Below are 15,653 nucleotides of genomic sequence, written 5' to 3'. Positions count from 1 at the left end.
CTTGTCTACATATACAAGATGGATTAGGCAATTATCCAATAAATCAGAGCGAAAACCTATTACAGAGAAAAGATAGAGGAGAGAGCTAGTTTCTATGCCTAAGATTGATGGCTCAAATTAGTTAAACTTATTAATTTTGCCACCACAGGGATGACCCAACAAACACTTGCCCCAATGGATCAGAGTCTTGCATATATAAGACATAACCCTGACTTAATGATTACTGCAAATAATTTTTGAATGTAGTAATGCTTTCATACATAGGAAGTTGAGTGTATAAAGGAAGTAACAGACAATCCAGTAGAAAAATGTACAAAAATGTGAACAGGCAGGTTACTCAACTAAACCACAAGTAGCTAAATCCTTTAACAAAAAATGTTAAATCTCACTAGAAATGAAGAGAATGAGATAACATCATAAATAGTTCTCTAACATCAACCAATTGGGAACCTTTTAAAAATTAATAGTTCAAATATTTCCAAGATTGAGACTCTCAACCAATCAGTAGATCTTTGTGATCTTTTTGGCTTTGTCAGTGAGGGCACATAACAGTTCTAGTTCTTTAATTATAAAGAAACTCTTACCTATATGCACCAGGGACATGTGCAATAATTTTCATAGTTGCATTTTCCCCAGAACAACTGCAAACAACTGTCACAACTCAGTATCTCTTAAAACTAAGATGAATAAATGAATCATGCATTTAAAAATGCATATGTCTCAAATGTATAATATGGAATGATCAAGGACAACCACAAGCATATGTCTATATATAAATATGTTATGATTTATGATTATAGAAGTCAAAATCAAGAAAAACAACACTAATTAGAAATATTAATAATTGTATGAATAAAGTCATCTCAGTAGAGTGTGAAAATATTGACTATATACAGTAATAAAAGACACTTGTATTATTCCTTTTTCTTAACATGCCACATATTTTTTGAAATATTTTGAAAGAATTAGAAAATGAAAAAAGTTAATAAATCATGAATTCCTTTTTGAGCAAGTTTGAAAAAGAAAAGAACTTCTACTTTTCTTATCTAAAAGTGCCACTTCATCTATATTTAAGGTGCTAAATATAAACTCATGTGGTTTTGATTAAATTATTTAAATATTATTTTCAACAAGATTTTATCTTACCTTAAGAATTTCTTGTTAAAAAGATTCTTCTGGGGCTGGGAATATGGCCTAGTGGCAAGAGTGCTTGCCTTCTATACGTGAAGCCCCAGGTTTGATTCCCCAGCACCACATATATAGAAAATGGCCAGAAGTGGCCCTGTGGCTCAAGAGGTAGAGTGCTAGCCTTGAGAAATAAAAAAAAGAAGAAGAAGAAGCCACGGACAGTGCTCAGAGTCCAAGGTCCAGGACTGGCAAAAAAAAAAAAAAAAAGAAAGAAAGAAAGAAAGATTCTTCTGCTTTTCTGTTGTCTTATTTCAATTTCTGTAAAGAAGTTTAATTTATAAAATACTGAGTTATTCTAGCATTTATATTTGGCTTTTTCTTCTTTAAAAAGATTTTTCTGTATAAAGGCTGAGCACAGGTGGCTCACACCTGTAATCCTAGCTACTCAAGAGGCTGGGATCTGAAGATTGCAGTTCAAAGCCAGCCTAGGCAAGAAAGTCCATGAGATTCTTATTGCTGATGAACTCCCAAAAGAATTGGAAATGAAACTGTGGCTCAAATCATAGAGTGCTAGACTGGAGCAAGAAAGCTCAGCAACAGTGCCAGGCCTTGAGTTTAATCCCTAGGACTCACACTTATGTGCACATGCGCACACACACACACACACACACACACACACACTCACACACACACACAGATTTTTCTACAAAAGAAAGCCTAGGGATGAGGACCAGGTGGTGAGGAAATTTCTACTGGAAATAACCATTCTTACAACATTATGTCTGTGATATATGCTATTCCTTTCTCCATGTTAAGCAAGGCCCAGGAGACACAGCAGAATGGCCAAGAGACTGCTAGTCAAATAGGCACTGATTAATAGGTCATTGTCATTGAGCTACTGACTGAGACTCACCTGAGAAGGAGCCATTTGACTGCCTGTGTTTACATTACTCCAGACTGAGGAAGAAGGAGTGTCTCACTGACAAAACAGACAGTGGTATTTAAATAGAGATTTAGAAATACTTCTTGACAATGAAAATTAAGTGTTGGTTGAAGCCTCCACTTCAAAGTGTGGGTCATTGTGAACGTTTGCAAGTTTATCTTAAAGTCATTGCTTTTTTTTCCACTGTGACAGTTCTGGCTGGCAATCACGGAGTTGAGAGTAGAGAAACCCCCACATTGAGTTGCCAGTGAAGTAGGTTAATCATATCTTCCCTGTTTGTAAAGAATTTCATGGCAGCAAAAGGCTAATGTCACTGATGTGGAGGAAGTGGGATAAGAAAACACAAAAGTGGGTTTACTAATTTTGACAGCTCTTTTCTTAGTGGAGGCTGAAGGCATTATTGCAGAGACTTTGCAAAAGCTCTTTATCCTTCTGGAATGCCTTAGCACAACAAAGAAGAGTCAGGCCAAAGTTTGGGAGAATCAATGAATTGAAAGAATAATAATAAAAATAAAAGTAGGTAAAGAATTCTCTTCTATTTTTTTTCTGAGAACTCGGAATGAAATACTTTTCTGAGCTAATGGGAGAGATCAGTTTGATGCAGACAGAAGTGGTACTAGGTGCTCAATCCTTTTACTATAACATTTAAACATTCCAGTAGATCAATGGAAAGAAGATTTAAATAGCAAGTTTCACTGCTATTTGCTCCTAAAAGAAAATGGTCTGCGTAGATGATCACATTTTGTTAAAGTCAACATGGGGAGGAATAGTAATTTTGTATTTGAAGGAGAAGAGGGGGCATGTGGGAAAACTGAAATGTGAACAAAACAACAGTAGAGCTTTCCTGCATTTTTTATTACTGTTCGGGGAATTCTCTGCAGCTTTGTCTTTTGTGGTTGCTTAACAAATAAAAATATAGTACATAGTTTACATGGTTGGGATGTAATTCACAGAATGGTCCTAAGTCACCTATGAACCCTTGTTTAACTTCATCCAGAGAGCAAGGCTAAGCATCTGCAAGCACATTGGCAGTTTTCCCTAAAGCCTAGGGCTTGTCTTACTTTTCAGTCATTTACATACAGCAGCATAAATTAAGTAGTCATCTGTATTCTTATGTACCTACACTGAATAAAATGAAGTTACATTTTGGAAAGCATTCATCCTTGATATCTCCTTCATGCTGGTTTTTATTCTTCTTAATCAATTAGATACTGGATTGTACAGCACACTCATTTAATCAGAATGCTCTTGCATGGTCATTTCCTTGCTACCAATCCTTGCCATCCCAAACTGCTGTAGGCACATTGAAATAGTGTCAGGACTAGGCTGTTGGAGTCCAGCTATGTCAAAATATCCTCTTCCCTTTTGCTTGTGTGTAACGCTGAGCAAATGACAGGTCTCTTGCTCTCTAGTTTCTCATTTCTGAAATTTCTAAAGATAATACCACATTATCATTTCATATCTATGGGTCCAAATGAACTTAGGCCACTGCTTGACATGCAGTTAGTACTCAGTACATGCTAGATGTGATTATCAGTGTCATGTGTAATTTCTTTTTTTATTAAATTTAATTTTATTGTGAAGGTGATGTACAGAGGGGTTACAGTTATACACATAAGGTAGTGAGTACATTTTTTGTCAAACTTGTTACCTCCTCCCACCTTTTTCTCTCACTTTCCCTCCTCTCCAACCCCGCTCAAGTTATACAGTTAATTTCCAGCATATTGTCTTGTGAGTGATACTCACAATGCATGTAATTTTTGTTATTCCTTTCTACCCTAGATAGTGTCACTCCTACCTGTGTTGAGAGGCAGTGACAAATGGCTTGGGAAGTTGCCTTGGGGTAGGGAAAATACTTCTCTAGAGGGGAGTAAATTCACAGGGGCATTTCAAATATGAAAACTCTTTAGATGATTTTCATAGCATCCCAACTGTGGTCATGTCCTATGAAAGGCAGCTATTTTACTGAAACTGGAGTGGGAGAAAAGCAAAGGAGAAAAATTAAAGACAGATGACTGACTATAAAGCATTCCTTACCACAAAGGGCAATGCCATGGACAAGTCTCTTGATGTTATAGGAGCCTGGGGATTTGGATAACAAGGGACAGGTGGCAGCATATCCCAAGGTGAAAGGACTTGTGAATTTGACAGAAAGACAGTCAGTGTTATATGAAAACAGACAGCCTGAACATTAACTTATTTTAGGTCATAGGAAACAGTGGCTTAGTTGGAACGACAAGGCTCTTCATTCACGGGCATTAGCGAGTGCTATTGCTGAAAAAAGATTATTGAGTTATTTGAAGATATCTTGAGGAAAATGGCTGACATGCTTCATGGAATTAGGACCAGGCTTAAAAAATGAGTTTTTATTTAATGTAAAATATTCGAGTTCTGTTTCATAAAGTAGTAGGGATTTTAGATGAAACATAAATGTCAACAATTACATATGAAGACACAATGGTCTGTCATTGTCATCCTCCTCCTCCAAGGACACAAAATTTTATGCAAATCATTTTCTCAAGAAAGAGAAACACCACGGGACAAGCATGCCCTTGCTTCCATCTTGATGGAGTTAAAAATTCTTTATATCATGTCATATGCAAGAAAATCTAGTTTCTAGAATTTCACTTGTTCACTAGGGCATTCTGATAGGAAAATGTTACAGATGAGGCTTCATTTTTCTAGATATCTAGAATGGGAACTCGGCAACTTATTCCACTAATATTGAAATTGGTTTTGGTGTTGATTTTGTTTCTGACAAACAGTTGGAGAAGCACTAAGCATGAGAGGGAGAAAGATGAAGAGACTGCTCTTCATCTGCTAATTTGGGGTGTGGAACAGGAAGGAACTAAGTAAGATGTTGTTCCATTTCTGGCAATGACACTGTGTTCACACAAATAGCCTTGGGCAAGTTGAACAAATATGAGTGGATCATTTTGTGTGGCATTATAAGCTACACATTAACTATTCGGATTTTTAATGAGTTAACTGATAAAACTTCCTAAAAGACTGACTCTGGGTGAGTATAAGGTCACAGCAGGCAATAGTATTTTGGGCATAGGTAGATAAATAATTACACAGTTAATGTGGATACAGAGATCTCACAGCAGGTGACAAATAATAATTACCATCACTATATGTCTGTGCCCTCAGACAAAGAATTTTTCTGGGCCAACTTGTGTTGCTCCACTGATTGGGTGTTTGCCCTGACAACTTTTGCTCTGTTGTCTAGGCCTTCTTAACTGCCTTTTAAGACTCAGGTCATGCACGCAGGCTTCACCACCTAATTTGTTTTATCTTCCTAGAAATTGTTTTTGACAATAACTTGGTGTTAGAAAGCTAAAAATCAATTGGAATTCTATTGTACACTAAATAAAGGTTGTTGGGTTTTTTATATACTTATTTCTAATAAGACCAAATATTTTACTATGTACATCAATGCACAGAGAAGACTAAGATAAATAGAAATTAGAAGTTTAGGGTTCTGTTTATCTTTTTGTTAGCTTTTTAATAGTACTCTACCTGTTGTTTCCTACTTCTTTTGTACGTATATAAATCACTCACCATCCATTCATATCTTTAACATTTAATTTTTTAAATAATTACTTATTTATTGTCAGAGTGATGTACAGAGGGGTTACAGTTTCATATGTAAGGCCATGGGTACATTTCTTGTACTATTTGTTACCTCATCCCTCATTACTCCCTCCCCTCTCTCCATCTCCCCCTATGAGTTGTTCAGTTGGTTTACACCAAATGTTTTTTGCAAGTATTGCTTTTGGAGTCATTTGTCTTTTTATCCATTGTTCTTGATTTTGATATTTCCTTTCACTTCCCTAGTTCTAATACCAGTATATACAGTATCCAGGGTACTCAGATGAGATACAGTGCTAGCACAGGGACAACCACAGGAAGGGATCAAGAGGATCATCAACAAAAAAAGCTAGAGGTTTCACATGGCATATTGAAAGTAATTACAACAGTGATATAACACTCGTTTCCATAACATGGAGTTCATTTCACTTAGAATCATCTTATTGTTCATAAGGGCATAGCTATTGGGCTCTTGTCATCCTCTGCTGTGACTAGCCTAAATCTATGTTAATTATTCCCTATGAGAGAAACCATAGAGTCCATGTTTCTTTGGGTCTGGCTCACTTTACTTAGTATAATTTTTTTCAAATGAACAGTCCTTCTATGAGAAGGACTCCTAGATAACCAGATGTTATTCTTATATGTCATTTCAGTCATAAGCTTCGGCTTTAATTGTACTGGAATATGTTATCCCATTGAATTCAATACCAACACCACACTGAAAGAACGGAGATTGGACTGGTGTCATTTTAACCTTCTAAGAGAAATGGTTGGTGTGGAGTTTCTCCCCAGTTGGAACATGCTTTGATTGTAAGAAGTCTTTTTTGAAGAGTGTCTGATTACTTTCATGGGTGAGGTTTGTCCTTTTGTCCTGGCAGAGCTCACTTTTCTCTGCTAGCTGCCAATTCTTTTTTTCCATTGTGGGATTTTACACACTGTTGCTTGGGAGTCAAATTAAAGGTCTTAGGCAATTTCAGCTTTAAAATGTCATGTAACAAAAGGAATGGAAGGTGAAGTTGATTTCTACCGGTGAGCAAGTTAGGTCAGGTCTATACTACACTGGTGTACATGGATAATTCCATGATATTTGGGCTTTTACCTGGTTGTGTCCTAAGGAAGAATGATCAAGGACAGGAGGGAAAAATTATTCTACATTTATTTTCTCAAATAGAATCAAGATCTTCACGGATTTTAGGAAATATATGGAAGGTTTAATTAATTTATAAATCTAAAACCTAAGCCATGTTATCTCATTTGGTTAGGATTCACAATATTTTTATTTAAGTAGTTGTACAAGTAGTTGCCATTCAATAAAGCAGTTTATGAGTATAGCAACTTGATCAATGTCATCCCTTTCAACATGCTAACCCATTCATCCCTTCCTTCATTTTTCTTAATCTTTTTAGATCTATTCAATTTTTTTCATTTTCTTCCTTCCCCCTTCTTGCTTTGTTAAAATGTGTTAAATAGAAGCAAGTCTTTGTTGAGTGTAGCTAACCTTCCATCATCTTTCTGGCCAAACTGCAGAGCTTCTGCAGGGCAAAGGACATAGCTCACAAGATAAACGGAAAGCCCACAGATTGGGAGAAGATCTTTACTGGCCGTTCAACAGACAAAGGCCTCATATCTAAAATATATGCAGAACTAAAAAAATTACATTCCTCCAAAACGAAACCGCAAAGAACCAATAGCCCCCTCATCAAGTGGGCTAGAGACTTAAAAAGAGACTTCTTTGATGAGGAAATGAGAATGGCCAAGAGACATATGAAAAAGTGCTCTACATCACTGGCCATAAAAGAAATGCAAATCAAAACAACATTGAGATTCCATCTCATCCCAGTAAGAATGTCCTATATCAAGAAAACTAATAACAACTGTTGGAGGGGATGTGGCCAAAAGGGAACCCTACTTCATTATTGGTGGGAATATAAACTGGTTCAGCTATTCTGACAAGTGGTATGGAGATTCATCAGAAGGCTAAACATAGAACTCCCCTATGACCCAGCAGCCCCACTTTTGGGCATCTATCCAAAAGACCACAAACAAAATCAGACTAAAGCCACCAGCACAACAATGTTCATCGCAGCACAATTTGTCATAGCGAGAATCTGGAACCAACCCAGATGTCCCTCAGTAGACGAATGGATCAGGAAAATGTGGTACATATACACAATGGAATTTTATGCCTCTATCAGAAAGAATGACATTGTCCCATTTGTAAGGAAATGGAAGGACTTGGAAAAAGTTATACTAAGTGAGCCAGACCCAAAGAAACATGGACTCTATGGTCTCCCTTATTGGGAATAATGAGTACAGGTTTAGGCAAGTCATAGCAGAGCATCACAAGGCCCAATAGCTATACCCTTATGAACACATAAGATGATACTAAGTGAAATGAACTCCATGTTATGGAAACAATTGTTATATCACAGTTGTAACTACTTTCAACGTCCCATGTGTATCTGTAGCTTCTATTATTGATGATGTTCTTATATCACCTTCCTGTGGTTGTACCTACACTATCTCTGTAATCTTATCTGAGTATATTGGAAACCGTGTATACTGGTATTGGATGCAGGAAATTGAAAGGGAATACCAAATTTGAGAGACAAGGGTAAAAAAAGACAAACAACTACAAAAGCAATACTTGCAAAACTGTTTGGTGTAAGTGAACTGAACACCCCCGGGGGGGGGGGGAAGGGAAAGGGGGAGGAGGCAGGGGGTATGAGGGACAAGGTAACAAACAGTACAAGAAATGTATCCAATGCCTAATGTATGAAACTGTAACCTCTCTGTACATCAGTTTGATCATAAAAATTTGAAAAAAAATAAAAATGAATTAAAAAAAAAAAAGAATGACATTGCCGCATTTGTAAGGAAATGGAAGGACTTGGAAACAGTTATACTAAGTGAAGTGAGCCAGACCCCAAAGAAACATGGACTCTATGGTCTCCCTTATATGGAATAATTAGCACAGATTTAGGTAAGTCACAACAGAGGATCACAGGAGCCCAATAGCTATACCCTTATGAACACATCAGATAATATTAAGTGAAATGAACTCCATGTTATGGAAACGATTGTTATGTCACAGTTGTAACTACTTTCAACGTGCCATATGTAACTGTAGCCTCTATTATTGATGATCTTCTTGTATCACCTTCCTGTGGTTGTACCTACACTATCTCTGTATCTTATCTGAGTATATTGGAAACTGGGTATACTGGTATTAGAACTAGGAAATTGGAAGGGAATACCAAAATCGAGAGACACAGGGTAAAAAAAAGACAAACAACTACAAACGCAATACTTGCAAAACTGTTTGGTGTAAATGAACTGAACAACTCATGGTGGGGGAAGCGAAAGGGGGAGGGGGAGGGGGAATGGGGGATGAGGTAACAGTACAAGAAATGTATCCAATGCCTAGTGTACGAAACTGTAACCTCTCTGTAATTCAGTTTGATTTATATATATATATATATATATATATATATATAACTTCATTTCAGAAGATCAACTACAGTTTTTCAGTCTCTACCCAAGGAATTATTGAACTGGCTGGTGATAAAAAATGTTTTTTTTTTCCTCCTGACCTGTTCCCCCATCCCCATCTAGAACCCTAAGTCATTAGTCATGAAGACAGCTATGGAAGCTTGACTGTTGAATTTAGAAATACTATAGTAGGAATGAGTATCCAGAGGAGAGATGTGCTACAAACAGATTTCTTCCTCAGAAGAGGGTGTGAGGAAGGAAGATTAGAGGAAGGTTTTAGAAAACCTAGTAAAAAACATATTCTCTTTCCAAATTTAGAGAGGGCAACCAGTTTACCACTGAATTTAATGAGTAAGAATTTTCCTGATCTCTCTTTTCTACCTCAATTTCTCATCCTCCAAACCTGGGAAGATGGAATGAAAGAAAAGGAGAGAAGTTGATTTGTATGATATCTTATAAATATGACAGAGAATTATTTCTGATGGATGTATTATTCATGGGACTAAATGTTCTTAAGTTTAAAACATTTATTTTGGATCTTAAAAGTCACCATAGGGGATTGTATTACCTAAGATAGCTCTGATAACAACGGATATGACATTCTTTCAAAAAATCCTAAGGTAATATAAAATAGGTACTTAGAAACTTTATCTTAGATTCAGATAAAATTACTTTGTGTTAAGAACCTCTGAGGCCAGCTACTATGAGTGCTACCTGGCGCTAACTATGGACGCTCGGGGTGGGCCTCCCGGGCCTTACCGGGCCACCAAGCTGCAGTAGAAGCTGTGGATTGGCTTTATGACATGTTAAGAAATAATGCCAGTTTTAGTCTTGAAGTTACAAGGCAACAGACTATTCAGCTATTGAGAAAGTTTCTTAAGAATCATGTAATTGAAGATATTAAAGGCAGATAAGGATCTGAAAAACTTGATGACAACAACCAGCTATTCAGATTTCCTCCAACTTGTCCACTTAAAAGTCTTCCAAGGAGGCATCCAGAATTGAGAAAAAAATAACATGGAAAACTTTGCCAAAGATAAAAAGAACATTTTAAAATTACTAACTTTATCTCACAGAACTCCTAAGAAGTATGGATTATTTTACTCTCAGGAAAATATAGAGAAAATAAAGCATGAAGTAACCAATGAAGATCCAGAAAACGGTACAAATAATAGAGAACTAAGCCAAGAAGATGTTGAAGATGTTTGTAAATATATTATTCTGCTCTACCTACAAACTACTACTACAACAAACTACTACAAACTCTAGAAGAACTCATAAATCCAAATTAAATAATTCCTCAATATATAATGTACAACATGGCTAACTCAAGTAAGCATGGAGTCATTGTTCTGCAAGACAAATCAGATGGTCTTCCTCACTGGGTATTATCTGCCATGAAGTGCTTGACAAATTGACCAAGAAGTAATGATACAAGTAATTCAATTTATGGTGGATCTGAACGGGATGCATTTAGAACAATTGCAGATTATTTTCTAGATCTCCCTGGACCTCTACTTACGTTTGAATATTATGAATTATTTGGGAATATTTTGGTTGTTTGTGGCTACATCACAGTTTCAGATAGACCCAGTGTGATACATAAAACCCAAGATGATCCACAGTTTTCAAAAAGCCTTCACTTAAACAATTTGAGTTTCTTCAAATTAACTGAATGTCTCCTTTTCAGTCTTCTTCACAAAGACAAAAACAAAGAAGAATCAGATTCAACTGAGAAACTACAGATAAGTGATCAAGTATTTCAAGAAAAATATGCTAAGAAAATGCAGCTAGTTAATTTAAAAACTAGAAGAGCCAATGCTAATGACATAATGGGAGGAAGCTGCCATAACTTAATAGGCCCTTTAAGTAGTATGCATGTTTTGTCCTCTAACATCAAACCAAGGTGCTCTTCTTTGGAAGGAATTGTATATTTGCCAGGGAGTTCCAGTAGAAAGGTATCCAATATCTTCCATCACTCTGTTGTGAATGTAGAAGAACAACATAAACACTTTTTAGAGTCAAATCCCAAACAAGAATCCCTATTAAATCATCATTCAGAGCAAAGTATTCCCAAGCCACTCTGTGTTGGTTTTAAGAAAACCCCTACTTTGATTGTTCAAGACCAAGAAGTGTTATGTAATGAAAAATGCAAGTCCAAACAGCTTTGTAGACCTCAGAGTCTGCTTTTAAGAAGTAGTACAAGATGGAATAGTTCAATCAATATGCCAGTGGCTGAAATTATCATGAAACCAAAGATTGGACAGTGCAATCCAAGTGACCAGACAGCTGTGAAAAGTGGACTTGCAGAGTTTAGTACCACAATCAATAAAAGACTCTGCAAAAGTACAATAGAACTTTCAGGAATGTCTTTACCTCCAGCTTCTTCTGTGTTGACTGGCACACAAAGCATGCTGCAACCTCACTTAGAGAGAGTTGCCATTGAAGCACTGCAGTTATGTTGTCTGTTACTTCCCCCACCAAATCGGAGGAAGCTTCAGCTCTTAATACACATATCTTGAATGAGTCAAACTGTTGATATGCCCAGACTGCACGATGCAATGGGTACAAGATCACTGGCATTACATACGTTTTCTCCATGTGTACTATGCTGTGCTGAAAAAGTGGATCTTGATGAGCTTCTTGCTGCAAGATTAGTTTCTTTCTTAATGGATCATCATCAAGAAATTCTGCAAGTACCCTCTTACTTACAAACTGCAGTGGAGAAACATCTTGACCACTTAAGGAAGAACTATGTAGGTTAAAACTCCTGGAGAGGTACTGGCTCCGTTGCCAACTTATTCTTACTCTAAGCAGATTAGTGCACAGGAGTTTGATGAACAGAAGGTTTCTACCTCTCAAGCTGTAATTGAAGAACTTTTAGAGACTATCATTAAAACCAAAAGTTTATCTGTAAAGGAGAAAAAAAGAAAATTGAAAGTTTCAGAAGGAATATCTCTTGATATATCAAAAAAGATTTCCAACCACAGAGATTGAAGTAACATTTTTTGGTGACAAACCTACAATAAAGCAACCAATGTTGAGTTTAAGGAAACCAAAGTTTCATAGCCTGAGATACTAAGAGAATGAAAAATCTCATGCTGATGAAATGCTGAGAAATGAAGCCATATCTGAGAATCTAGCTACTTTAGGAAGTCCTAATAAACATGTAGAGAAGTGCCAAAATAGTTTTGTTAATCAATGTGAGACTGCTAAGCAGTTCCTGGATCTCAGCTAAGAGGATATAACAATAGGTAATGATAATATTTTAGACAGAAACACTCCTTTTTAAAAAAATTATGTAGAAGTTACTGTGATTGTACTAAATTTTTATTTATTTGAATTTTGAAAAATTAGCAGTGGTCAAGATTAAGATGTAATCCTTTTTTTCTTTTTTAAGAAAATTTATCTACACATATGATTATGGATATTAGCTGAAGAACTAGTTTCTTGTTCCTAAATGTAAGGATATGAAGAATATTTGAAAGTTCATCGAGTTCTCAGTTGCTAAATATTGCGCTCCCTTTTATGTGTTTTTCCTACTTTTGATCTATTTATATATTTGGGGGGCTGGGTTTTATTGTTTGTTGATTGAGGGGGGGTTCTTGTTTAGCGGTGCTTTGTTTTTGAGACAGGATTTCACTCGCCCGCCTCAAACCCAAGTTCCTCATGCCTCAGCCTCCTGAATGCTGGAATAATAGGCATGTACCACACCTGACTTTTATATTTAAAGCATGAGTTTTTAAAGCATGTTAATATAACTACTTCAGTCACTTATTTTATCCATAGATACAATTTGAATTCTTTGATTCATGATCTAGGACAAGATGGAGAAACAAAGAAATGTAAGGCAATGAATCGAGTATTCACTCAAAAGAATATTTAGTAACTGCTCTGTGCCTTGCTCTGTTCCTTTCATGTGAAGACTGTGATGAATGAAACAGAAAAAAACATCCTTTCTATCTAAGGGAACAAGATACTCACCAAAATCAAAGTGGGAAATCTTTCAGCTGAAAACTGACCTTTCTGATTATGGACAATTTCTCTAGTGCCTTCCAAGCTGATGCCCGTCAGTAGTATCTGAGACATTTTAAAACAATCTATACCCCAGGTCCTGCCTTCTAGCAATTCTGTATTATAAAGATGGTATATAGACATACGTTTGGGGGTTTGGGGTTCTTTCTTGCGACTCATTATGTAGCCAACGCTGGCCCCAAACTTTCAATTCTATGTCTCAGCCTCCTAAATGCTGTGATTACATTCAGCAGGCATTGGTATTTTCAGAACTTTCTAGGTCATTGCAAAATTCTTCTCACATTTCTCAGTGGCACAGGTCAATGGAGCATTGACTTTATTTTTCATTGGAAGACAATGCCAGGAATAAATGCTTTTTGACATGAGCTTCTTCAGATTTCTGCTGGTTGACTTAGTATACAGTTGAAACCATTTTTTTTCAAAAATCATGTAAAATCTGTTGGTTAAATGTAAAGGAATATATAATACATGTAATAAACTCAATGTTTAATAACTTGAATTCTCATTTTAAATGTATACTCTTCTATATACAGAATGACAATGTTCCATTTTCAGTTACTATTTTTTTTATCAAAAATCTTAATAGAGGCAGAAATGGAGGAAGGATAAGAAAGATGGCGCCGAAACAATAGGGAGGCACCCCGACTCGCACCAACTGAATAGCGAGCTGGGAACTCCAACACCCAACACTCCACCAAGAACCCAGCAAAACCAGCATCCAGAAGCAGTGGAGAAACGCAGGAAAACAAAAAGGAGCAAAAAAGAACCGAAAACCTACACGAAGCCGGAGATTAATCGGGGCACCCTCCCCCCACCAGCCGGCCCTGGCCCAAACAGGGTCAGGCTGGGAAAGGGAAACCCGGCGATCGGCCGACAGGTTGCCAGGAGCGCAGAATCCATATAGCGGGAGACCCCACGGACACAAAGCAGGGTGCGGACCAAGACACACCCGGCAGCGACGAGAAGTTCGGGTCCACACCGGATTCAGACAAGGGAACCCAGCGTGGCAGAAAGAGGGAACGGGGGAAGCCACCACGACACTTCGCCAACCCCTGAAGGGCCAACGGCGGCGCGGGACACACACACAAAGCAGCAAAAGTGAGTCCCCCATAATCCCTTCCCCCAACGGGAGACCCAAGCCCGACAAAGAAGCTATAGCTCCCTCCCTCCCCCTCCCCACTCCCGTGGGAACAAAGGACCCCCAAATCAGGCGGGAAGCTCCCATCAGGCGCTGGGAAGCCAGTCTAGCAGGGGAAGGGCGGAACAGCCCCAAGCCCCCAAAGGTTCCTGAACTGGCAGAACCGGCCCCGTCCCCTTCCCAACAGGGGCCGGGGACGGCCGGCAGGGCAAGCCCCACCCGAGGCGCCTAGACCTTGCGGACTCTTACAACTAAAATCACAGGCGCTGGTGGGCAATACCAGCCCAGCAGGGTCACCTGAGCCTGATCTCGTTCCCCCTCCTCGCAGCAGAGGCGAGGTCTGAGAGTGCCAAGCCACACCCGGACAGTCAATCCCACTGGGCCCCACACATACTGCCTCCCCCCCCCCAACGGACTCGCGGGAGGGCGCAAGCACAACCCAACAACCCAGGGCTCGCTCTGGGAGGCAGACCCCACTTAAGTGCCTGTTGTAGGGGACTCACAGTGCACAGGAGGGCGGGGCCCCGGCGAAAGCGCCCGCTCTGGTAGGCGAGCCCTGCACTGGTGGGCGGGGCCACAGCGACAGCACCTGCTGCCGCAGACATGCCTACACAGAAGGGAGGGAAGATCTACACAGACTTCCAGATGCGCAAATCACAAAGAAACATAACTCAGTTCATCAAAGGACAAGCCAACTCGCCAGCTCCAAAAAGCAGCACGACTGGAGAGGAGATGGAGAATAAAAAAGCAAATGAGGACATGTTAACAGGAATGATCGAAACCGTCAGAAATGAAATCAGAAAACAATTCCAGGAGTTTAGAGCGGAAATCTGGAAGGACACCCAGGAAGCCAAGAAAGAAATGGAAGCAAAACTGGATACAATGCAAGCCTCGTTTAAAGAAATGGAAGCAAAAATGGATACAATGCAAGCCGCCTTTAAAGAAAATCTCCACACCCTGAGAATTGAAATGCATGAAAAAATAGATTTAAAATACAACTCTTTAAAGGAAGAAATTTCCACGATCAGAGCTGACATGACAACCATGAATAGCTCTCTGACATCCATAAACTCCGCAATTGAAACCATAACACAAAGAGTGGACCATATGGAATCCAGAATCTCTCGCCTGGACGATGAAGCAGCTGACAACAACCAGAAAATGACCACACTCCAAGAAAAGGTGAAGCTTCAGGGAAGATTAATCCAGGAACTAATGGACAAAGACAAGAGATATAATCTGCGCATAATTGGAATAGAAGAAGGAGCCGAATATCAGAGCAGAGGGCTTAATCATGTTCTCAATAAAGTTATTGCAGAAAAC

General features: G+C 38.4%; 1 pseudogene; it reads left to right on the top strand.

The window, feature by feature from the left end:
* The window catches only part of LOC125339373, a 141,590-nt pseudogene extending 129,115 nt beyond the window's left edge, over positions 1 to 12,475 (top strand).
* Positions 12,476 to 15,653: the final 3,178 nt, after the last annotated feature.

Source organism: Perognathus longimembris, chromosome 21 (genome assembly GCF_023159225.1).
Source record: "Perognathus longimembris pacificus isolate PPM17 chromosome 21, ASM2315922v1, whole genome shotgun sequence".
Taxonomy (NCBI): Eukaryota; Metazoa; Chordata; class Mammalia; order Rodentia; family Heteromyidae; genus Perognathus; species Perognathus longimembris.
This window is presented reverse-complemented; position numbering and strand designations above follow the sequence as displayed.